This window comes from Cajanus cajan, chromosome 1 (genome assembly GCF_000230855.2).
Source record: "Cajanus cajan strain Asha chromosome 1, NIPB_CcT2T_4, whole genome shotgun sequence".
NCBI classification, from domain to species: domain Eukaryota; kingdom Viridiplantae; phylum Streptophyta; class Magnoliopsida; order Fabales; family Fabaceae; genus Cajanus; species Cajanus cajan.
Genome location: NC_138517.1, coordinates 32767877 through 32793325, shown reverse-complemented (window position 1 = coordinate 32793325; position 25449 = coordinate 32767877). Strand labels below are relative to the sequence as shown.

The 25449-nt window shown below is 34.4% G+C and overlaps 1 long non-coding RNA gene across 3 annotated transcripts; it reads right to left on the bottom strand.

Moving 5' to 3' along the window:
• Positions 1 to 13236: 13236 nt before the first annotated feature.
• On the bottom strand, positions 13237 to 25195 carry LOC145949403 (uncharacterized). 3 transcript variants are annotated; one of them, XR_014427617.1, is made up of 3 exons: positions 24311 to 25195; positions 15117 to 15199; positions 13237 to 13600 (listed from the first exon to the last, which is right to left on the bottom strand). It is a non-coding gene; the product is annotated as an uncharacterized LOC145949403 (long non-coding RNA). The 3 variants fall into 3 exon arrangements; XR_014427621.1 differs by lacking the exon at positions 24311 to 25195 and adding an exon at positions 22910 to 23361; XR_014427620.1 differs by lacking the exon at positions 24311 to 25195 and adding an exon at positions 22910 to 23277 and having other exon boundaries at positions 13237 to 13595.
• Positions 25196 to 25449: the final 254 nt, after the last annotated feature.

Below are 25449 nucleotides of genomic sequence, written 5' to 3'. Positions count from 1 at the left end.
TCAGTGAATCATGTGTTGGAACGTCCCGTTCCAACCTAATCTTTCTAGGCCATTTTAGTAGTCTAGAACGGTCCGTTCCAATTTGACAACGGCCCATTCTGGTTTACTAAAAATAAAAATATTACAAAATAATTTTCATAAATATTTATTGTTAAAAAAAGTCATAATTATTAAAAACCTTTAAAACATTCTATAAAACCCATTAAAATAGCTATAAGAAAATAATCTCCATAAATATAAAATAAATAATAAATAATCATTATACTAGTAGAAAATTTGAATGTTACAATGAACTCCTTCTAAGTTGTTGTTCTACCCTGACACATAGTTGAACTAGTTCATTAAGCTCTCTATAAGGTAATAGTTCAACCTTATCGCTAATTTCTAACTTAAGACCACTTTGGAACATTGCAATGGTGGTGCTTTCCTCTTCCCTAATTCCAGCTCTCATCATGAGCAACTCCATTTGCTGCCTATATTCTTCCACACTTTGATTTCTTTGTTGGAATCTTTGGAGCTTGTCCATTAACTCTCTCTCATAATAAAAAAGGAATGTGTCTTCTACACAAGGCTTTTCTAAGCTCATTCCAATATTGGATTGAAGGCTCATGATGAATTCTTCTTCCCCTTTCAAGGGAAGTCAACCAATACATGGCATACCCTTGAAAGCTAAGGGTAGCCATTGGAACTCTTCTCTCTTCACTCACATGGTGACATGTTAAGAGTTGTTCCACCTTCATCTCCCAATCCAAGTAATCCTCAACATTATCCTTTCTGTGAAAGGGAGGAGGGTCAACTCTACGTTCCTTGTGAGAGTCTTGCCTAGGCCTATGTTGCATAAAAGGTGTTTGATAGTAGTCATCATCATGGTGACTACTATAAAACTCTTCACTTGAGGTTGAGTGAGTGTGTAAATGATGGCTCTTAGGCTGTGAACCTCCTTCCACATGTTTGCCTCTAGAAGGCTTGGAAGGTCCCTCACCATCTTGCCTTTTGGGCATTGAAGGCCCATTATCCTCATGGACTTTGGGCTTGCTAGCCTCACCACCCACCACTAGCTTGTTTAACAACTCTCTTATTATTCCATTATTCTTTTTATTTTCTAATTCTTTTTTTTCTAATATAATCCTTAAGTTCATAGAGTTTCTCTTTAGTACTCTTATGACTTCTTGGGGAATGATGACCATGCACACTACTATCATGAGAATGATCACTCATTTTTGCAGGAAAGTTTTCCAAGTTTTCAAATGAATTGCAAAAATCAAGTGAAAGATTTTCACAAAAGATTTTCTTTTTGGTGCAAGACTAAGTACTTGGAGGTATAAGTATACAAGTTGTACTATCAATGGAGGTGAGCTACAATGAATCACTTAATAACCAAGACTTTTCAAGTAGAAATTACTAAATCCCTTTTATACTTGTTTGATAAAACAATTTTGCACACAAGTCAAGTAAATGTGTGTGTGTGCACGAACCTCTAGTAGGCAAAAAAGCCTTCTAAATGAACTTGGAACGTTCCTAATTACAATTAGAATGTAAACTAACGAAAAAAGCAAATAAAGAAAGCAAGTTAAAGCATATACTAGTCGAATGCCCTAGGGTGGAAGTCTAAGTGACACTTAAAGCCCCTTAGAACACTTCCACAAGTACTAAACGTTCTAAGAAAGCAAGTAAACTAGGCGAGTCCTAAAGGAAGCCCAGATGACATTTAGAGCCCTTTGGGACACTTCCACATGTACTAACGGATACTAGGTTTCAATTGGAAAACTTAGGAGTGGTGGGAGAACACAAACTATGTTTCCCAAGTCACCCCTAGTAAGTTTATACAATTTTAAAGCAAAAAATATAAAAGGTCCATCAACCAAATGAAACTCAAATGAAACACAAATGAAATGAAAATCCAAGCAATTTGGTGATAGATTTTTGCAAAGGATTTTAGAGATGGATTTGCTTAGTGATGGAAAATTCCGTCTCTAGAGTAGTCTCTAATCCAGTTAGAATTCTGTGTAATCAGTTTGACTTGCAAAAAGAGCAAACAAGTTAGCCATTTCAATGGTTGTCGATTAAAATAACCATCATGTGAATGCAACCGATTTTTATCGAATTCAAGGACAAAAACACAAATATAGGGTTTTAACAAGATCACATACCTCTTACATCATTTGTGGACTAAAATAATCATGTAAATACAACCAATTTTTACTAAGATCAAGGATTAAGGCAAATATATAGGGCTTTCATGCCCTATATTTTCTCCCGATGAATACAAAATGTATCTAGTAATAATCGTCTCAATTTTTCGACATAGAGGTCAGGCATAAAAAGATAATATACATCTTTCATCATTTATCGACTAAAATAATCATCATATAAATACAACCAATTTTTACTGAGATGAGGGTCATAGTCAACTACATAAGGCTTTCATGCCCTATATTTTCTCACGATGAATACAAAATCTATCTAACAACAACTGTCTCGATTTTTTGACATCAGGATCAGTCATAAGAACATCACATTCCTCTTTCATCATTTGTTGACTAAAACAATCATCATGTAAATACAACCAATTTTTATCGAGATGATGGACATAGGAATATATATAGCGCTTTCATTCCTTATATTTTCTCACGAGGAATACAAAATGTATCTAATAACAATCGTCTCAATTTTTCGACATCAGAGCCAGGCATAAAAAGATCGTAAACCTCTTTCATCATTTGTCGACTAAAATAATCACCATGTAAATACAACTAATTTTTACCGAGATGAGAGACAAAGACAAATATATAGGACTTTCATTACCTATTTTTTTCTCATGATCAATACAAAATGCATATAATAACAACCCTCAATTTTCGACATCAGGCTTAGGTATAAGAAGATCCTATACTTCTTTCATCATTTGTCGACAAAATAATAATCATTTCAACAAAACTAATTTTTACCAAGATAAGAGACAAAAGAAAATATATAGGGCTTTCATAGCCTATTTCTCATTATGATTACACAATGCATCTAATAACAACCGTATCAATTGTTCGACATCAGGATCAGTCATAAAAAGATCATATACATCTTTCATCATTTGTCGATTAAAATTATCATCACATAAATAAAACCAATTTTTACCGAGATGAGGCACAGAGGCAAATATATAGGGCTTTCATGCCCTATATTTTCTCATTATGAATATAATATGTATCTAATAACAACCGTCTCAATTTTTTGACATCAGCATAAGACACAAAGAAATCGTATACCTCTTTCACCATTTGTCGACTAAAATAATAATGAAATACAACAAATTTTTACGAAGATGAGCGACAGAGGAAACTATATAGGGTTTTCATGCCCTATACTTTCTCACAATGAATACAAAATGTATCTAATAACAATCGTCTCAATTTTTTGACATTAGAGTTAGGCATAAAAAGATCGTATACCTCTTTCATCATTTGTCGACTAAAATAATCAGCATGTAAATACAACCAATTTTTATCGAGATGAGGCACAAAGGCAAATATATAGGACTTTCATACCCTATATTTTTTTATGATGAATAAAACATGCATCTAATAATAACCGTCTCAATTTTCGACACAAGGATCAGACATAAGAAGATCATATACCTTTTTCATCATTTGTCAACAAAAATAATCATCATGTAAATACAACCAATTTTTACCGAGATGAGGTACAGGAGCAATTATATAGGGCTTTCATGCCCTATAATTTCCCACGATGAATATAAAACGTATCTAATAACAATCGTCTCAATTTTTAGACATCAGGATCAGCCACAAAAAGATCATATACCTCTTTCATCATTTGTCGATTAAAATAATCATCATGTAAATATAATCAATTTTTACGAAGATAAGGGACATAGCCAACTATATAGGGCTTTCATGTCCTATATTTCCTCACGATGAATACAAAAGATATCTAATTGTAAGGTAAAAGAGAGAGGAATCCAAAATAGACTAATATCAGAGAGAACATCTAAACATGATTAATCACAATGTACAATATATCCTGTGTCTACAAGTATTGGGCTTTGATTATTAATGGGCTAGGCCCAATGTACATGCTGAATTATTAGCTAACACAACTCCCTAATTCAGCAACTGATTTTACATTCAGCCTTTTTCTAAACTCTATGAACTTTCGAGTATTCAGCGGCTTTGTCATGATGTCTGCTAACTGTTCCTTGGTTCCACAATGCTCAAGCTGTAGCTTCTTCTCTCTTACTTTTTCTCTGATGAAATGGAATCTAGTCTCAATATGTTTACTTCTACCATGATGTATCGGATTTTTTGCTAGACTGATAGCAGATTTGTTATCAATCTTCAGTGTTATTGTCCTCTCAGTTCTGGACAGAATTTGGTTTACTAAACTTTCAAGCCAAAGAGCTTGACAGGCTGTATACGCAGCAGAGATATATTCTGCTTCACAAGAGGAGAGTGCAACCACAGGTTGCAGCTTTGAACACCAAGAGATTGGTGATTTTCCCAGCAGAAAAACATAACCGGTTGTGCTTCTACATTCATCTTTATCTCCAGCCCAATCCGAATCAGAGTATCCTACTAATTCTCTTCCATACTGATGTGTAGCATTAGGCAATAAAATACCATAATCAACAGTCCCTTTTATGTAACTAAGAACCCTCCTACCAGCTGCAAAATGTGATACTTTTGGATTTTCCATAAACCTGCTTAACAGACCAACAGAGAAACAAATATCTGGCCTACTACAACAAAGATATCTTAAGCAACCAACCATTTGTCTATACAGTGTAGCATTCACTGACTTCCCATCTGCATCCTTGTCAAGCTTTAGATTTGCTTCAATAGGAGTAGTTGCTGCATTACATTCACTCATCCTGAACTTCTTTAGCACATCTTTGGCATATTTACTCTGATGAAGCAGAATCCCTTTCTTACTATATGTAAACTCCATGCCAATGAAGTAGGACAACCTTCCAAGGTCTGCCATCTCAAACTGAACCTTCATTCTTCTTTTAAACTCTTCTATCATCTTTATATCGCTACCGGTTATCAAGAGATCATCCACATACAAGCAAATTATTAAAACTTCACCATTCTCAATTCTAGAATAGATGCCATACTCAACAGCACATTTTACAAAACCTTGTTGCACCAGGAATCCATCAATCTTGTTATTCCAAGCTCTTGGAGCCTGTTTCAAACCATAAAGGGCTTTCTTCAGTTTGAGTACTTTGTGTTCTTCACCAACAACTTTGAATCTGGGTGGTTGTGTAACATAAACTTCCTCTTCTAGTTCACCATTCAAAAACGCAGATTTAACATCCATTTGGTGCATTTGCCACCCTTTATAACTTGCAAGAGCTACAACAGTCCTTATTGTCTCCATTCTAGCAACAGGAGCATAAATTTCCTTATAGTCCAGTCCTTCTCTTTGTAGGAAGCCTTTAGCCACGAGTCTCGCTTTGTATCTTGCAACTGATCCATCAGGATTCAATTTGGTCTTATATACCCATTTCACTGTTATTGGCCTGTGGTTCTTTGGCAGTTCAGTTAATGTCCATGTCTGATTTCTCTGTATTGCATCTAGCTCTTCCTGCATAGCCTCCAACCATTTGGGATCTAGGATTGCCTTTTCGAAACAAACTGGTTCTGGTTCTATCTCAGCATATAAAGCCAAGTGGACTAGATCATTTTCATCCTCAGTCTCACCAATAAGTTCTCCTTCTGCAGTCACTGCCCTATCTGAATTTATCACATAATCACCAAGTCGTGTAGGTACCTGTACTACCCTTACTGGTCTATTCCTTCCAATTGTAGCTGTTTGACCATTATTGACATTAACAGGCGCATCTGTTTGTACCTGTTCAATATTTCCTGCTAAATCTGTCCAGGATAGCTCTACTCTGTTGTTGCTGTTTGATTCCAAAGAACTCCAATTCCAAGTAGTTTTCTCATCAACCAGTACATCTCTACTAATGACAACTCCTTTTGTAATAGGATTAATCAATTTATAAGCTCCTGTAGCATGATATCCAACAAGTACTAATTTCATGCTTTTGTCATCTAATTTTCTCCTTCTTTCATCAGGAATGTGCTTCCAGCAAACTGAACCAAAAACTCTGAGATGCTTTACACTAGGTTTTTTACCTGACCAAACCTCCTCTGGTGTCTTGAACTTAAGCCTCTTAGTTGGACAAAGATTTAAAACGTAGGCTGCAGTGGCTACAGCCTCGCCCCAATAAGAGTGTGGCATTTCCTTACTCTTTAGCATGCTCCTAGCCATATTGAGTACAGTCCTGTTTCTCCTCTCAGCAATACCATTGTGTTGAGGTGTATATGGAGCAACAACCTCATGAATCAGACCCTCCTTTTTGCAGAAAATCTCAAACTCACTGTTAGTATATTCACCTCCACCATCTGATCTAATTACTTTAATAACTTTGCCACTTTGTTTCTCAACTAGACTTTTGAATTCAACAAAACATTTAAAAACGTCTGATTTTCTGTTGATCAAGTAAAGCCACATCTTTTTACTGAAATCATCAATAAAGGTGATGAAATATTTATTACCTCCAAGTGAAGACACTTCAAATGGTCCACATACATCTGTATAAATCACCTCCAGAACATCCTTGCTTCTGGTCTTCAAGTGTGCTTTGAATGGATTCCTTGCTTGCTTCCCAAGCATACAGCTTTCACACGTCATTTCACTCTTCTGAATATGAGGCAATCCTACCACCATTTCTTTCCCAGCTAACTGACTCAGGCTACCAAAATTGAGATGACCAAACCTCAAATGCCATAACCAATTTGTATCTAAAACAGCAGCAGCAAAGCACATACAATCTGACACCGGAATGTCAACTCTAAAGGTCCTATTGTTACTCAAAGGTGCCTTTAGTATTGGTGAACCATTTTTATCAAGAATCCTCAGCATTTGATCCTTCCAGTCAATCAAATAGCCCTTCTGTAGAAGCTGTCCAATACTCAACAAGTTGTGTTTCATTGCAGGAACATATAGCACATCTGAAATTACAGTTGTTTTCCCATCTTTCCTTCTGATTAGGATCTTTCCTTTTCCTTCACATTCCACAGTAGAGTTATCTGCAAACTTCACTTTACTTTTAATCTTTTCATTCAGATTGATGAACCATTTTTTCTGAAAGGACATGTGATTTGAGCAACCTGTGTCTAAGTACCAAGATTCACTAAGAGTTTTTTTCTCAGGTTTTTCAGTAGTCACCATCAACAATACTTCATCCTCGGATTCTTCCTTCTGAGCTACATTGACCTCTTCTTCTTTGCTATTCGAGCCTTCTTTACTCCAACAGTCAGAAGCATAATGACCATATTTGTTACAATTGTAACATTGCACATGACTCTTATCAGAACCAGAACCTGAACCTGATCTGCCACCTCTCCATTGTGCATAACCTCCTCTTCTACCACCACTCCAATTCCTGTTTCCTCCTCTATTACCTCTCCACTGATAAGTTTGATCATTTTGTCCTCTTCCATTCGTTTCAGAACCACGACCTCCATTATAGCCTCCTCTAAATCCTCTTCCACGACCTCTCTTATTGAATTTACCACGATTACTTTCAGCCTTCTTGTTCTGTTTAGCCAACAATGCTTGTTCTGAACCTGATTTGTCACCATTTCTTTCTCTTAGCCTCTGCTCATATGCTTCCAACGAACCTTGCAACTCTTCCAGTTTCAAAGAATCAAGGTTCTTCGATTCTTCAATCGCAATAGCAATCATATCAAATTTCGTATCAAGGGTTCGAAGTACCTTCTCAACAATGGTCCTTTCTTTGATATTTTCTCCACAAGACTTCATCAGATTGGTGAGGGATTGTAACTGCGAAAAATACTCTTGGATGGTTTCTTGATTTCCCATCTGCAAAAGCTCGTATTGACGTCTTAAAGTCTGAAGCCGCACTGTTTTCAACCGTTCCACTCCAGCGTAGCTTTGTGCTAAAATATCCCAGGCCTCCTTCGCCGTTTTTGCCAGTGCAATCTTCTCAAAATTCGCTTCATCGACGCATTGATGAAGGTAAAACAGTGCCTTACAATCTTTCCGTTTTGCCTTGCGAAACGCTGCTTGTTGTTTATCAGTTGCGTTCTCCGGTGGATCGCTGTAGCCAATGTTAACAATCTCCATGACTTCTTGAAATCCAAAGATGGCCTTCATCCTTACGCACCAACGATCATAGCTATTGAGATTTTTACTATCAAGCATTGGCATGTTCCCTGATAACGTTCCTTCATTTCCGTTCGCCATTATTGTTCGTCCCTGATCTTCAAGCTCTTGATACCACTGTAAGGTAAAAGAGAGAGGAATCCAAAATAGACTAATATCAGAGAGAACATCTAAACATGATTAATCACAATGTACAATATATCCTGTGTCTACAAGTATTGGGCTTTGATTATTAATGGGCTAGGCCCAATGTACATGCTGAATTATTAGCTAACACTAATAACAATCGTCTCGATTTTTCGACATGAGGGTCAATCATAAGAAGATCGCATACCTCTTTCAGCATTTGTCGACTAAAACAATCATCATGTAAATACAACCAATTTTTATCGAGATGAGGGACATAGGCAAATATATAGTGCTTTCATGCCTTATATTTTCTCACGAGGAATACATAATGTAACTAATAACAATCGTCTTAATTTTTTGACATCAGGGCCAGACATAAAAACATCGTATACCTTTTTCATCATTTGTCGACTAAAATAATCACCATGTAAATACAACTAATTTTTACCGAGATGAGGGACAAAGGCAAATATATAGGACTTTCATTCCCAGTTATTTTCTCACGATCAATATAAAATGCATCTAATCATCAGGCTTAGGGCTTAGGCACAAGAAGATCGTATACCTCTTTCAGCATTTGTCGACAAAAATAATCATCATTTCAACACATCCAATTTTTACAAAGATGAGGGACAAAAGCAAATATATAGGGCTTTCATGCCCTATATTTTCTCATGATGATTACACAATGCATCTAATAACAACCATCTCAATACTTCGACATCAAGATCAGGCACAAAAAGATAAAATACTTCTTTCATCATTTGTCGATTAAAATAATCATCACGTATATAAAAACCAATTTTTACCGAGATGAGGGACAGAGACAATTATAAAGGGCTTTCTTGCCCTATATTTTCTCACAATGAATATAATATGTATCTAATAACAACCGTTTCAATTTTTCGACATCAGGATAAGGCATAAAAGGATCATATACATCTTTAATCATTTGTCGACTGAAATGATCATCTAAATACAATGAATTTTTACGAAGATGAGGGACAAAGACAACTATATAGGGCTTTCTTACCTACACTTTCTCACGATGAATACAAAATATATCTAATAACAATCGTGTAAATTTTTCGACATTAGGGTTAGGCATAAAAAGATTATATACCTCTTTCATTATTTCTCGACAAAAATTATTATCGTGTAAATACCACCAATTATTACCGAGATGAGGGACAAAGGAAATATATAGGACTTTCATGCCCTATATTTTTTCACGATGAATACAACATGCATATAAAAATAACCGTCTCAATTTTTCGACATCAGGATCATACATAAGAAGATTGTATACCTCTTTCATCATTTGTTGACAAAATTAATCATCATGTAAATACAACCTATTTTTACCAAGATGAGGGACAAATGCAATATATAGGACTTTCATGCCCTATATTTTTTTACGATGAATACAACATACATCTAATGATAACCGTCTCAATTTTTCGACATCAGGTCCAGGCATAAGAAGATCGTATACAAAAATAATCATAATGTAAATACAACCAATTTTTACCGAGATGAAGGACAAAGGCAATATATAAGACTTTCATGCCCTATTTTTTTTCACGATGAATACATCATGCATCTCATAATAACCGTATCAATTTTTCGATATCAGGATCAGGCATAATAAGAAGATCATATACCTTTCATCATTTGTCGACAAAAATAATCATCGTGTAAATACAACCAATTTTTACCGAGATGAAGGACAAAAGCAAATATAAAGGACTTTCATGCCCTATATTTTTTCACGATGAAAACAACATGCATCTAATATTAACAGTCTCAATTTTTTGACATTAGGATAAGGCATAACAAGATCGTATATCTCTTTCATCATCTGTTGATAAATATAATCATAAAGTAAATACAACCAATTTTTACCGAGATGAGGGACAAAGGCAAATATATAGGACTTTCATGTCCTATATTTTTTCATGATGAATACAACATGCTTCTAATAATAACCGTCTCAATTTTTCGACATCAGGATCAGGCATAAGAAGATCGTATACCTCTTTAATCATTTGTCGACAAAAATAATCATAATGTAAATACAACCAATTTTTACCGAGATGAGGGATAAAGACAATATATAAGACTTTCATGTCCTATATTTTTTCACGATAAATACAACATGCATCTAATAATAACCGTCTTAATTTTTTGACATCAAGATCAGGCATAAGAAGATCGTATACCTCTTTCATCATTTGTTGACAAAAAAAATCATCATGGAAATACAACCAATTTTTACCGAGATGAGGGGCAAAGGCAAATATATAGGACTTTCATGCCCTATATTTTTTCACGATGAATAAAACATGCATCCAATAATACTCGTCTCAATTTTTCAACATCAGGATCAGGCATAAGAAGATCGTATACCTCTTTCATCATTTGTCAACAAAAATAATCATCGTGTAAATACAACTAATTTTTACCGAGATGAGGGACAAAGGCAAATATATAGGACTTTCATGCCCTATATTTTTTCATGATGAATACAACATGCATCTAATAATAACTGTCTCAATTTTTTGACATCAGGATCAGGCAAAAGAAGATCGTATACCTCTTTCATCATTTGTCGACAAAAATAATCATAATGTAAATACAACCAATTTTTACCGTGATGAGGGACAAAGGTAATATATAAGACTTTCATGCCCTTTATTTTTTCACGATGAATATAACATACATTTAATAATAACGGTCTTAATTTTTTGACATTAAGATTAGGCATAATAAGAAGATCGTATACATCTTTCATCATTTGTCTACCAAAATAATCATTTGTGTAAATACAACCAATTTTTTCCGAAATGAGGGACAAAACCAAATATAAAGGACTTTCATGCCCTATATTTTTTCACGATGAATACCACATGCATCTAATATTAACAGTCTCAATTTTTTGACATCAGGATGAGGCATAACAAGATCATATACCTCTTTCATCATTTCTCGACAAAAATAATCGTGTAAATACAACCAATTTTTACCGAGATGAGGAACAAAGACAAATATATAAGACTTTCTTGTCCTATATTTTTTTCACTAAATAAAACATGCATCTAATAATATCCGTATCAATTTTTCGACATCAAGATCAAGCATAAGAAGATTATATACATGTTTCATCATTTGTCAACAAAAATAATCATCTTGTAATTAATACAACCAATTTTTACCGAGATGAGGGACAAAGGAAAATATATAGGACTTTCATGCCCTATATTTTTTCACGATGAATACAACATGCATCTAATAATAACCATCTCAATTTTTCGACATCAGGATCAAGCGTAAGAAGATCGTATACCTCTTTCATCATTCGTCGACAAAAATAATCATGTAAATACAACCAATTTTTACCGAGATGAGAGACAAAGGAAAATATGTAGGATTTTCTTGTCTTATATTTTTTCACGATGAATACAACATGCATCTGATAATAACCGTCTCAATTTTTCGACATCAGGATTAGGCATAAGAAGATCATATACCTCTTTCATCATTTGTCGACAAAAATAATCTATATAAATACAACCAATTTTTACCGAGATGAGGGACAAAGACAAATATGTAAAACTTTTATGTCATATATTTTTTCACGATGAATATAAGATACATCTAATAATAACTATCTCAATTTTTCGACATCAGGATCAAACCTAAGAAGATCGTATACCTCTTTGATCATTTGTCGACAAAAATAATCATCGTGTAAATACAACTAATTTTTACCGAGATGACGGACAAAGACAAATATATAGGACTTTCATGCCCTATATTTTTTCACAATGAATACAACATGATCTAATAATAACCGTCACAATTTTTCGACATCAGGATCAGGCATAAGAAGATCGTATACCTCCTTCATCATTTGTCGACAAAAATAATCATGTAAATACAACCAATTTTTACAAGATGAGGGACAAAGGCAAATATATAAGACTTTCATGACCTATATTTTTTTATGATGAATACAACATGTATCTAATAATAACCGTTTCAATTTTTTGACATCAAGATCAGACATAAGATGATCATATGTCTCTTTCATCATTTATCGACAAAAATAATCATCATATAAATACAACCTACTTTTAGCGAGATAAGAAACAAAGACAATATATAAGACTTTCATACCCAATATTTTTCCACGATGATTTAGCATGCTTACAATAATAACTGTCTCAATTTTTCGACATTAGGATCAAACATAAAAAGATCGTATACCTCTTTCATCATTTGTCAACAAAAATAATCATGTAAATACAACAAATTTTTACCGAGATGAGGTACAAAAGCAATTATATAGGACTTTCATGCTATATATTTCCTCACAATGATACAAAATATATATAACAGCAACCATATCAATTTTTCGACATCAAGATCAGGCATAAAAAGATCATATACCTCGTTCATCATTTGTCAATTAAAATAATTATGTAAATAAAACCTATTTTTACAAAGATGAGAGACAAAGGCAAATATATAGGGTTTTCATGCCCTATATTTTCTCTCAATAAATACAATATGTATCTAATAACAACCGTCTCACTTTTTCGACATCAATATAAGGCATAAAAAAATCATATACTTCTTTCATCATTTGTCAACTAAAATAATTATCATGTAAATACAACCAATTTTTATCTAAGTGCGGGACAAAAACAAATATATAAGGCTTTCATGTCTTATATTTTCTTACGATGAATACAAAATACATCTAATAACAATCGGCTCAATTTTTCGACATTTGAGTTAGGCATAAAAAGATCATATACCACTTTCATCATTTATCGACTAAAATAATCATTATGCAAGTATAACTAATTTTTACATAGATGAGAGACAGAGACAAAAACATTAAAGAAAGTAAAATAAAAAAACTAGATGTGTTCCCACGTGATAATTTTGTTGGACACTCAATAGTGTCCCATCACACCTTCACAATATCTAACAAAAATTAATAAATGAAATTAACAGAAAAATAGAAGTTTGAGAAAGGCACTTAGAACCTCTCAAAACCATTACCAAGAAAGGCCTTTATAAAAAGAAATTAAAATAAAAATGAAATACAAAATATAATAATAGAAGTGTTTTCTAATGTTTCACTCATCTCTTTGGTATTTGATCTTTTCAAGCTCTCCATAAGATAGTCTCACCCAAGTGGCAAGTTCTCCTAGGCTTTTATCAAAATTCCAAAATGCTACCTTCACTTGAAAATTCATCACCAAAACATTAGAAAAGTTAAAAAAAAACAATCAATAAATATAACTAAACTCTAAAGTATCATAGCCATATGATATTCCCAATCCCATATAGGTTATTCCTTAATTTCAACAAAAACATTCAATAAAATCATAAGTGAATAGCTATGTCTTTCAAGTTTTAGATTGAAATAAAAGATGCAATAATATTCGCTCTACACAGCCTATTATTTATTTGCTAACAATAGAAAAACAATTTATTATAGTGATAAACATCATAACAAAATACATACATCTTTAAAATATGTATAAAAAATGCTTATTTACAAACCTTGGAAGCTTATATTATTCTTAAATTACATAAATCAAATTGAAATTATCCTCATCAAATCAACATTCAAAAATTTCTGTTCATTTTTTTTCCTCTTGAAAAACAAAGATAGAGAGAAAGAAAGAAAAACTTGTCAATTTATTTTAGTGTTTTAAAACTTGTTTACTTTAGTGTTTTAAAACTGGTCAAATTATGCTAAAAGTATATTCCTATCTAAATTCAAATAAACTTTAGATGTATTAACCAATTCTCAATCAAAACAGTACTAAAATATGATAAAGGTTTCTTATTATTCTAAGGACTCGTTATAAAAGCCATTTGTCTTTCTTATACAATTACAACTTTATTAATTACTTTAAATTAATACTCATCTCATGTAACCAATTCTTAAAGAAAACCATTTTTTGCATAAAAATATTTTATCACCTCACCCTCTTAATAATGCTTTTGGTGCTATGTTTTCTAGACTCAAAATACTTATCCTGAACAACAAAAGGAAGAGGGGTATGCAACCAAAAGACATAAACAAGAATTAGGTTGACCAAGAAAATTTGGAGTCTAGCTCCTTACAATAGAGGTAAAATCCTAAAAAGAAAACTTCAGAACAAAAAACATGCACATAGATACATTAGCTATGCAGAATCCTAAAGTGCTCCATCACTTTATCTTGCCTCTTCCTTGCATTTTGGTGTTATACAAGAATTCTATTCTTTTTTTCACTCCAAGTATACCAGCTAGCTTGGTTTTTATTCACAAATTTCTCTCAACATATTCTACCCCTTATTCCTCCTTTGGCTTTCATACACTTGCAGCCTAGTAAGCCCACTCCTCTTCCAAGCATAATATAATATATATATATATATGTGTGTGTGTGTGTGTGTGTGTGTATATAACAATAATTGACCACTGTGAAACAGGATAACACTCAAAAGTCAAAAAATACAGCCACAACCTTAAACCATATATCTCATCATTTTGACTTAGCTTGTCAAATACATGCTTCAACAAATATACATTTCTTGCAATCATTTTTGAATTTCTATTCGCAGCCACAGGCTATTTCAACTTCATACTATATGTTTTTATGATCATTCTTTTCACATCACAAGTTTCACAAATGCTGAAACAATATAATTATAATAGAAGTTTTAAGCATAAATAGGCTGCAAGATTTAAATTAAATCTGGTCTCACCTTTCATGCATTCCATCTCATCTCCCTTCACAACTCTGTCAATTATTGTTTGGTTCAAATTTTTGGGGAACCAAATTCCTATCCTGTAAAAAGCAAACAATGCATCAAGGAAGTAAAAGTTTCAAGTTCAATTCTCATCCTAAAAAGAGCAAGGAGTGTAAAATTAAACACACATAAAAGACAAGAAGAAAAAGCTAGCAAATGGCTATTAATATCTAAAATAATATTGATAAAAAAAATTAAGGAAATCTTGTAATTGTTGAGAGTGATGGTGAATGAAAAGAACATATTCCTTGTGTATTGCAAAGCAAAAGATGTGTTTAAATACAAAGTAGTGGGCCTAGGCCCATAAGATAAAAATCATAAGATAAAAGACTATAAGATAAAATTATATCTAACACTCCCCCTCAAGCTGGTGTATATAGATCATATGCACCAAGCTTGTTACAAATATAATCAATCATAGGGCCCCGTAATGGTTTGGTGAAGACATCTGCCAACTGATCAGTAGAGTTAACAAACTGAGTAGTAATGTCCCCAGATAAAATCTTCTCACGAATGAAGTGACAATCTATTTCAATGTGTTTGGTCCTCTCGTGAAATACTGGATTTGAGGCAATATGCAGGGCAGCTTGGTTATCACATATGAGAGTCATCTGTGTAACTTCGCCAAATCTCAGTTCTTTAAGCAACTGTTTGAGCCAAATAAGCTCACACGTAGCAGAGGCCATGGCACAGTATTCTGCTTCTGCACTAGATCTTGCCACTACATTCTGCTTCTTACTTTTCCACGAAATCAAGTTATCGCCAATAAAGACACAATAACCTGAGGTGGATCTCCTGTCAGAGGGAGAGCCTGCCCAATCTGCATCTGAGTATCCCACAACTTGGGTATGATTGTTGTAGCCATATAATAAACCTTTTCCTGGAGCACCTTTGATATACTTCAGAATGCGGATGACTGCATTCCAATGTCTTGCACATGGAGAATTGAGAAATTGACTCACCACACTAATCGCAAAAGAGATGTCAGGACGAGTTACTGTGAGATAATTCAATTTCCCAACCAGTCTTCTATATCTCTCAGGATCTGAGAAAGGCTCCCCCTGACTTGGTAGAAGTTTAGCATTAGGATCCATAGGTGTATCAACAGGCTTGGAATTCATTAGCCCAGTTTCCTCTAAAATATCCAATGCATACTTTTTTTGAGATATTACAATTCCATTTGTAGACTGCGCTACCTCAATCCCCAAGAAATATCTAAGTTTACCAAGGTCTTTTGTCTGAAAGTGGTGGCAAAGATGTTGTTTTATTTGAGAAATGCCATGATGATCACTACCGGTGAGAACAATATCATCAACATACACTATCAAGTAGATGCACCCAGCAGTGGAATGTCGATAAAAGACCGAATGATCAGCTTCGCTTCGAGTCATACCAAACTGTTGGACTACAGTACTGAATCTACCAAACCATGCCCTTGGAGACTGCTTAAGACCATAAAGTGATTTGCGGAGACGACATACCAAACCGGAAGACTCCCCCTGAGCAACAAACCCAGGAGGTTGCTCCATATAAATTTCCTCAAGCAAATCCCCATGAAGAAAGGCATTTTTAACATCCAGTTGATAGAGAGGCCAACGGCGAAGAGCAGCCATGGCTAAGAATAATCTGACAGAGGCCATCTTGGCAACAGGAGAGAAGGTGTCACTATAGTCTAATTCAAAAATTTGAGTATAACCTTTGGCGACCAAACGAGCTTTGAGTCGATCAATGGTGCCATCAGGACCAACCTTGATTGTGAAGATCCATCGACATCCAACCACAGACTTCCCAGGAGGCAGAGAAACAAGATCCCAAGTACCATTGTTCTGAAGAGCACACAGTTCATCAAGCATGGCTTGTTTCCAACCAGGGTGGACCAAGGCATCACCTACATTTTTAGGAATAGACATAGAAGAAAGAAAAGAGAGACAAGTACATTGGGAGGGGGATAACCGGTGATAACTCAGAGCAATATAATGAGGGGAAGGATTACGAGTAGAACGATTACCTTTCCGAAGGGCAATAGGGAGGTCAGACTCAAGTGGTTTGGCCGGAGGAGACGAAGGAGGTGGCACCGAAGTAGAGGCGGGTGGGGGTCCAATGGGAAGGCTGGAGCGTTGCCGACGATGATAAACTTGAAGTGGAGGCGGAGGTGGTGGGTCGGGTGACACAGCAGACACAGGAGGAGTATCAAAGACAAGAGGTAAGGGTGAAGGGGCAATGACAGGTGTAGGAGAAGAGGAAGTAGATGAAAAGTAGAGAGAAGACTCAAGAAAGGTGACATCGGCTGAGATTAAGTAGCGACGAAGGAAGGGTGAGAAACATTTATACCCTTTTTGAGACCTAGGATACCCTAAAAAGACACATTTATGAGACCGAGGGGAAAGTTTGTCAAGACCAGGACTGTGATTATGGACAAAACACGTAGAGCCAAAGACGCGAGGAGGTAGGGGGTGGAGAGGTTGAGAGGGAAATAAAATAGAGTGAGGTATTCGATTGTTGAGGACAGAAGATGGCATTCGATTGATGAGATAACAAGTAGTGAGAAGAGCATCACCCCAGAAAGTTTGAGGAACGTGACCATGAAGTAAGAAGGTGCGAGTGGTCTCAATTAGGTGTCTATTTTTGCGCTCAGCCACCCCATTTTGTTGAGGGGTATATGCACAAGAAGTCTGATGAAGAATGCCATGAGAAGCCATGAAGGCTTTAAAGGAGTGAGAGAGGTATTCACGAGCATTATCACTACGAAAAGTACGAATAGAAACACCAAATTGAGTTTGAATTTCATTATAAAAAGATTGAAATATGGAAAATAATTCAGAACGAGATTTCATTAAAAATAACCAAGTACATCGAGAGTAATCATCAATAAAAGTGACAAAATACTGAAATCCTAAAGTGGACGGGAGCCGACTCGGCCCCCAAATATCAGAATGAACTAAAGCAAAAGGGGACGATGTTCGTTTGTGGACACTCGGAGAAAAAGAACTACGACTATGTTTGCCTAACTGACACGACTCACACGACAACTGAGACAACGTAGACAGACGTGGTACAAGATGTTGAAGCTTGGCAAGGCTAGGATGACCTAATTGAGCATGGATGAGGGTAGGGGAATCCGCCACCAAGCCAACAGGAACAAAGGTGCGTAGGTGATAAAGGCCATGAGACTCACATCCGGTGCCAATCATCCATCCTGAACTCTGGTCCTGTAAAAAAACAGAATCTTTAGTAAAAGAAATAAGGCAATCAAGAGAACGAGTAAGACGACTAAGGGATAATAAATTAAAGGGAGACTCTGGAACATAAAGGACATTGTCAATGGAGAGAGAAGGAGAAAGATGGACAGTACCAACACCATCAGATGTGGCGCGAGAACCATTAGCCATAGTGATAGAGGGTAAATAAGCAGAGGTAGAAATAGATGAGAAAACAGACCGATTACCAGAAATATGATCGGTAGCACCAGAATCTAGGACCCAAGGGCCAAGAGAGGTGGAGTGAGTGAGACCAACAAACGAAGGACCTGTGTGCGCAACAGAAGCAGTGGAATTGGAAGCTTGACGTTCTTCATACCATTTAAGGAAGTCATTGAAGAGAGCTGGGGGCCCAGAGCCAGAACTGTCAGAGGGGGTAGCACCAAATGCAGTCGAGACAGGAGAGGCAGTGTGGGCAACAGCACTAGCAGGGCGAGGGGGACGACCATGTAAGACATAGCAACGGTCAATTGTGTGACCCAATTTGTTACAGTGATCACACTTGGGACGACCTTTGCCCGATTTGCGAGAACGCTGACGATCATCACGTTGAGAAACCAAAGCAGAGGAGTCGCCAGTGGTAGCTGAAGAAGGTATGTCAGGAGAAGATTTGCAAGGCACACGCAACAGAGTGGACCAAGCCGAGTTCAAGGTAGGCACGGTCGGAGATCCCAAAATCTGATCACGAATGGAAGAGTACTCATCAGGAAGCCCATACAGTGCCATCAACATAAAGAATGTTTGGCGTTGCTCTAGTTCCTTGGCAGGAGTGTCAGCAGGAGGCAAAAGTTCATTGAAGTCGTGTAGGAGGCCATGAACTTTGCCCAAATACTCAGCCATGGAACCATCAAGGCGTCGGGGGGAGATGATATTCTGGAGATTTTGACACACACCATAGAAACGTTGAGTATCATTGGTGTATAACACTCGGGCTTGTTCCCATAAATCAACACATGTCTCATGGGCACGAAAAATTTACTTTAAGGAGGGATGAATGGTCGACTTAAAGACACTACAAATTTGAGCGTCAATTTGCAACCAACGAGGACGATCCTTCTCATCAACAGAAGCAGCTGTCTGGGTAAGGTGAGCAACATAATCCTGTCCCTTAAGCCAGAGCTTGATATCCGAAGCTCAAGTATCATAATTAGTGCCATCTAACTTGTCAATGGAAAGAGGGACATTGACATAATTAGTAAAAAATAGCAGAGTCAGGTCGAGCAGCGGAAGAGGAAGCCATAGATGCTGTAACAGGAGAGAGAAAAAACGGCCCGAGAAGGAAGAGACCCGTGACAAACGATGGCCGATCACAAAACAAATCACAGATCGGGGTAGAGGGGGTCTGGGCGAGTCCGGCGCCGGTGGTCGCTGCCGGAAAGGTGGCCGGACGAGCCGCCACGCGCGGCGGCCGGCGTGGAGGAGAGAGAAAACGCGCGAGGAGGAGATCGGCGCGTGAGGGCGCGTGCGATCTCCGCGTGCGATCTCGTTCACCGCGCGACCGGTGGTGGGTGAGTCGCCAGAGCAGGGCGACCTGGGTGGGTGGGTCGCCGGCCGGAAAGTCGACGAGGCAGCGATGGATGGCGGCGGTAGTGAGGAAGAAAACCCTAAAAAAATAGGAAAAATTGTCGGAATGAGACACGACAGGATGGGTAGCCGGAAAACGGAATGAGACACATTTTCCAGGCACCGATGAACAGTGGGTGGGTCCACCGGGAGGTCAAGGATTAGGCTTTAGATACCATGTTGAGAGTGATGGTGAATGAAAAGAACATATTCCTTGTGTATTGCAAAGCAAAAGATGTGTTTAAATACAAAGTAGTGAGCCTAGGCCCATAAGATAAAAACCATAAGATAAAAGACTATAAGATAAAATTATATCTAACAGTAATGAATGGCATTAGAAACAGATCTGGCTTAACTCACTCCCAAAAGGCCAACTCAAGGGAAGATGATTGACAAATTGCGATAAGGAGTAGTCTAGCCATATTCCTAGCCAATGTAGGGCTTTTAAAAAACACATCTTACACCTAGAACTACACATCTAGTATATCCTATTTGAAGGAGTGAACATTTTCAAGTGGTCCAATACTAGCTTGAGGGAAGAGGATTGTCCAAGTCTTGAAAGGAATGTTCTAGCCATATTCTTAGCTTGAGTGGGATACAAAACAAGATTTTAAACAAAATTCATATATTTGATTTTGGGTTGATAAATTGATTTTGAGTTGAAGGAACTTTAGGTAGCTTTTGTTTTCGATAAAAATATTATACTAAATTTTCCTACTAACTTCCTTTTAAATAAAAGGTCAAATAAATCACATTCCTTTAAATTTAATTTTGAATAAAATCAATTTTGCAAAGACTTGCTATTACATTTTACCAAGAGATAAGCTGCATTCAAGCACTCAATCTGTTTTACCATTTACCAAAGAACAATCTCTTTTTATCAAGTCCTAACTCTTGAAGACGCATATCAACACAAGGTATTTGAACAACCAGCCAAGCCTGGTAGTTTTAAGAATTTTGTACAATACAAACCTAATTGAAAGAGCAAGGAAATATGAAAACAGACTTCAGGAAAACATTTTTAAATAGAGTTAAGACACTATATAGCATAGCAAACAACTTCAAAACAGAAAATGAGTGAAAATTGAAAACAAACTTGAGGAAAACATTTCTAAACAGAGTTAAGACACACTATATGGCATAGCAAACAACTTCAAAACAGAAAATGAGTTTACTTTTACCGTCATTTATTTTTATAGAGACACATTAATTGTTTTTCTTGTGACCCTTTCTTGCAACCAATTAACTGATTTCCTTTACATTTTTCTCTACTTCAATTTATAGCTACCTAACTAGTTAACTACTTAAAAAAATTCCTTATAGGGCCTAAATAATGACGGTTAGATCACTTGATTACTTGGGTGACTATCCCCTATGAAATAATGTTCTACATCGAACCTTCAGGCTCAGTTTTGGACCAGGCCTAGATATATTGGCCCTCGTTTCATTGTGGTTGATCTTTCATTCTTGTGGGCTCCCTATGAAATTATGTTCTTAAAAGGCATAAACATAATTTTTCCACTCTTCCAAAAAATTGCAAACAAGGCTTTTATTTTTGCGTCACCCTCTCAAGTTGTCTGCAGAAGAACTATTTAGCTAATACTTTAACCATGGAAAAAATAATTATAAATTTTATAAAGCACCTAATCATCTGTGTGACAAAACTTTCTTAGACAAAAGAATGTATAATAGAACTCTCAGACTCAAACAATAAAATAATTTTTTTAAAATAATGAAACTAATAAAAATCTGGGAACTTATTCTTCAACAAGAGAAGTTAATAAAGATGCTCTAAAGGCTAAAGCTGTAGAACTGAAAAAAAAATTGAAAAACCTTGCCTCAAAACTCAAGAGGCCCTGCCATTTTGAGTTAAGACAATTAAAGGCACACATCGAATAATAAATACAAAAACTATGTTCATATCTTATGAGACAAATGGATTGAGTCTGAGGAAAACAAACCATGCAAACAACAACCATATTAGGGAAAAATTTGGAAAATAATGTCATACTTGTAGAGGTTGGAGATTCATGAAACAAGAACACAGAATCAACCCAATTTGGAAAACAATGTCACACATATAGACAATCAAAAAGAAAGGTAAAGAACCGAAAAACAGAAATAAAAAAATATATATATATCTTGAAACAAGAACATGTAATCAGCCAAAATATTAAATGTGGAAATTATCCAAAAAAGGTACAACATTCACTTCCAATTTCCTCCACATAGACATCTTCCTATATTCATTTTGATTTAATTAAACTTTCTCAATATACCGGTTTTAAAAATGAAATTAAAATTTTGAATTATAAAAACTGAATTAAAATCTTTGCTAGTCCTAAATAATACAGAGGGCAGAAAAAAATTCACAGAGCAATGAATAGAAATATTGATGGTTGAGCTGTAGGTATAGCCAAATCAGCCAATAATTCGGTAATATGCACCGGAATTCAGAAAATGACAAACCCTTCAATAAACAAACATCCAGACACATACAACTCTAAACACATGTGTTTATACATACATAAGAAGGGTAAAATACATATATGTACTATAAAAGAAACATTACATAACCTGAGAAATTATTAATAAATTATATGAAAGCTAAAAATGACAATAAGAAAGAAAGCCAAAGAACTGAAAATTAACAAAGATCATGATATGAAAACATGGAATTGGTAAAATTAAGCAGAGAATCAAATTCATGAAACAGAGTTAAAGTAAAGAACAAGTGAGAGATAAACATGCAATCATTTCAAAGCCAAAAGAAACAATCAAAAAGAGAGTCAAAGAACCGAAAAATTTAAAAAGAACATGAAATGAGAACACGGATTTGACAAAATTAATCAAAGAAATAAAAATGTGAAACAGAGTGAAAGATAAACATGCAAGAAAATAATGTTAGAAGAAAGAAAAAGCTAAGACCTCAGCGGGGAACCCGTTCATGCAAAGCATAATCCATGGCCGCAAAACCCTAAAATCAGACATGACCCAGTAATGTGAAGGAAATGAAAATTTTAAAGAGGAAAAAGTGTGCAGTGTCTCACAATTTGGCTGTAGCAGTTTAGGAAAAACGTAACCTTTGCTATCATTTTAATGAAGAGTAAATGTGGAATATTTCTTATTAATATTTTTCATATTTTAAGTCGATAATATTTGTTAATTCTTTTCTCCTTTAATTATTTTTGAGGATAATATATTTTTTCTATATCTTCAAATATTTTAGGGATGTTAAGTAATGCATAATATTTTATCTCCTAATTTCATTAGATTTTTATAAGTCAATTTAATTCATATTTTATTATATATAAAATATTTGTAATTAAAAATAAAAATATTAATAAATGATTGACATTTAAGATAATTACTTAAACTCTAAATTAATTAAAAAAACTATTTGTAAAATGATAAATGATAAATATAATTATAATGAAATTAAAATTGAAAGTGTTTATTATTTTCAAAAAATAAATTTTAAGGATTAATCAAGATAAAATTAAATTTTATCATATTAATTTTAAAACAAGATAACTTTTTAAGATTTATTAGGATAAAATTAACGTTTAGGAGCCTATTTATAAAAAAAATAACATTTAGGATAAGTGAATACTTTTTTTTTTCCTAATTTTATTATTTTTAGTTGTAATTTTTCTTGGCTAATATTTTTTAATATTTGCTTTATATTATTAATTTTATCCAATTCTTTTTCTATTTTATTATAGGTAAAATATGCAATTTTATTTTTTTCAATTTTCAAACCGGTATATTGAGAAAGATTATAAACTAAGAAAAAGTGTATTACCAACAAAACACCTTCTTTGGTCTGTCGCTCCTTTTGCCTGTTTGAAGGATGAGATGTTTCATGCTCACACAGAATAGGTTTCACTTCTGAAGTGATATAGTGAACAAAATGGATTCCATTTTTCGATAAATTTTCATCAGTCGTAATTATGATTCTATTTCACAATTCACATCATTACCAAACACCAAGAACAAAAAAAAATGACAAAATGAAATGGAACAAAACGGATCCAAGAGAGATCAAAATGTTGGAACATGAACATTCATCCCATTCCCCTGTCTCCCTTACAATGGTCGGAAATTATTACTTGTATTCTTCTGATAAACTAAGATTCACGGATCCTAAAGGATGTGAGAACACAAAACTATAAAAATTGCAAGGTCCATAAATCCTGTGAAGCATGGCACATACATGATGATGATGATGATAATAATAATAATAATAATAATAATAATAATAATACAAAATAATATAATTAAAAGAAATGTGTCTGTTATCAGTTATGCAAGGATTAGATATGGAACCTGGAGTGATCAGAGATGGAGGACGAAGAGTATGAATCAGAATCAGAAGAATGGCGGTGATGCCTACGCATTGTTTTCCGCAGGATTGGGATTGGGATTTGGTCTTCTTTCGGATCTTGAGAGTCTTTATCCTTATCATGGTCTCGGTGATTGTTAGTTGTAATTTTTCTAGTATTGTTATATTTTTTTTATCAATTTTTTCATAGTTATATCAAGTCTTTCATTCATATTTTCAAATTTTTTTTTGTAAATGCCTTTAGAATATATTTTTTTACCTGTACTTAAGGTTTTTGATTTATAAATTTTTTAATAAAAATATTTTAGTAATTGAATTCCTTTAAATTTTTTCATAAATCTAATTTGATATTAATTAGTTAAACCTTTGAATATAATTCATTCACCTTAATTGTTTAACTTATTCATTCATTTGTTGGAAAAGTTATAATATTTTCTATTTGAATCCAAATTTACTTAGTAATTATTGTAAGTGACACAAATAAACTTGACAATTAACACACAAAAAATACATTATTTAGTGGGAGACTATTTTCTGCTACATCCAAAAATATAAGAAACTTATTAAAAAAAATTACAACAGAATAATACTAACTAAAAAGTGGCAATTAAATAGTAGAGAAATCAATTTGATAATACTATTTTTGTCTTTTCTTCCTTAAACTTTTTTAATTTCAATAGTGTAAATTAGTTTTTCACTTTTATTATTTATTTATTATTTGTTTAATTCTTTTTGGTGGATAAAGGAAAAAATTGGATTAAAATATTATAATAATTAGTAATAATTATTATAGTTTTACAATAGTATAAAATAAATTGTTACTAAATATAAATTAAAAAACAAATGTATAAAAAAATTATCGAAATAAAAGCAAAAAATCAATATATATAAAAAAATAATGAAAATAATTAGATTAAAATAATTTAATAATTATTAATGAAAATTAATTATCAATTTCATCTTAAATTTATTAGTTTTAATAATATTTTTATATTTTAAGTGGATAGTATTTGTTAATTTTTTTAATTACTTTCTTTCTTTTGTTGTTTTTGGTGGATAATATATTTTTCAATATCTTCAAATAATTTAGGGATGTTAAGTAATGGATAATATTTTATCTGGA